At 41.6% G+C, this 1380-nt stretch overlaps 1 non-coding gene across 1 annotated transcript; it reads left to right on the forward strand.

Annotated features, from left to right (window-relative positions):
• Positions 1–484: 484 nt before the first annotated feature.
• On the forward strand, positions 485–591 carry LOC149990435 (U6 spliceosomal RNA). The gene has a single exon (XR_016508844.1). It is a non-coding gene; the product is annotated as a U6 spliceosomal RNA (small nuclear RNA).
• The last annotated feature ends 789 nt before the right edge of the window (positions 592–1380 follow it).

Here is a 1380-nt window from a genome sequence, read left to right on the forward strand (position 1 = left end):
TCTTCGGGAAACTACCCTTGTGGGGACTAAATGCTTGTTGATCTGGGACGATCTGGACACTGAAGACAACCACACCATGGACCTCCGCAACAAAGGCCAGAGTTGGGGCAGCCGGTAACTCAGATCGAGTCTGTATAGCTTGTGCTGATGGGACAAAAGGGAACAGAAGGAGGACTTCTCAACCTCAATGCTTTTGAGAGGGCAGGTTACATCAGAGAGGCCATTCATCAACACGTGGCCCATTTCTAACTGAATAAAAAGGTGATGTTTGACCTGAAATTTGAGTTCCGTTTTATCTGTTTCACCTGCTAAGTTAACATGGTATTGAAAAAAGAAAAGGAGGTCTTATCATGCTGAGAGGTATGTGTGTAAGTATATTTGTGTGTGTGTTGGGGGGTGGATAGGGAATTTGGGGTTCTTGGCTTTTTTTATACCTAGAATACCATCTTACCCTTCTCAGCACCTGGAGAAAAGAATTGTGAGAGTGCTAGCTTCGGCAGCACATATACTAAAATTGGAACGATACAGAGAAGATTAGCATGGCCCCTGCACAAGGATGACACGCAAATTCATGAAGCATTCCATATTTTTCAATGTCAGAAAATAGATTAAAATGCAGTTTAATAAATAAAAAAAAAAAAAAGAATTGTGAGAGTAGTGGATAGGGGACTAGAAAATCTTGGTTCTAACACCAACTTTTTCCTGACTTGCTATGAGATCTTTCTTTCTCAGAGTCTCCGTTTCATTTTTTGTTCAATGAGGGGTACACTTTATCCCCAAGGGCTGTTCAAGCTCTGGAAATCTAGAATTTTGTAACCTCGCCATATTCTTCAAGGTCCAACTCAAGTACTACCTCCTCGAGGAATCTTTCTCTGCCTGCCTCAATATTTAGCACTGATTTGAACTCTGAGAGTACTAATTTTCTGGGTCATTTGTTGGGCCCTTAATCAAACTCTGACCAACATTTCTTGGATGAATGTTCTATGTTCTTGTTTAATTTCACACACATTAGTTACTTTTGTTTCCTAACTTGATTATAATCTTCTAAAGCACAGTATAGAGGGTGATAGAGAATGATGAAAGAGACTATTTTAAATAGGTCAGGGCAGCCTCTCTGGAAAGCGGATATCTGTGCAGAGACCTAATGAGGTAAGGGAGTGAGCCATGTCAAGAATTGTGGGATGAGGACTTCCAGCCAAGATGGAGGCCTAGGCAGACATGCTCTGTCTCCTTCCACAACTAAGAAGGAATAAAACTACCTCAAAACTAGAGACAACCAGAAGTTCCAGAAAATTGAGCTGCATGGAAGTCCAAAAGACAAATATGTAAAGAAGAAATACTCATCCAGACAGGTAGGCGGGGTGGAGCCAGGGTGGAGAG

The sequence above is a fragment of the Furipterus horrens genome, unplaced genomic scaffold (assembly GCF_987537825.1).
Source record: "Furipterus horrens unplaced genomic scaffold, mFurHor1.1.pri manual_scaffold_17, whole genome shotgun sequence".
Classification (NCBI taxonomy): Eukaryota; Metazoa; Chordata; class Mammalia; order Chiroptera; family Furipteridae; genus Furipterus; species Furipterus horrens.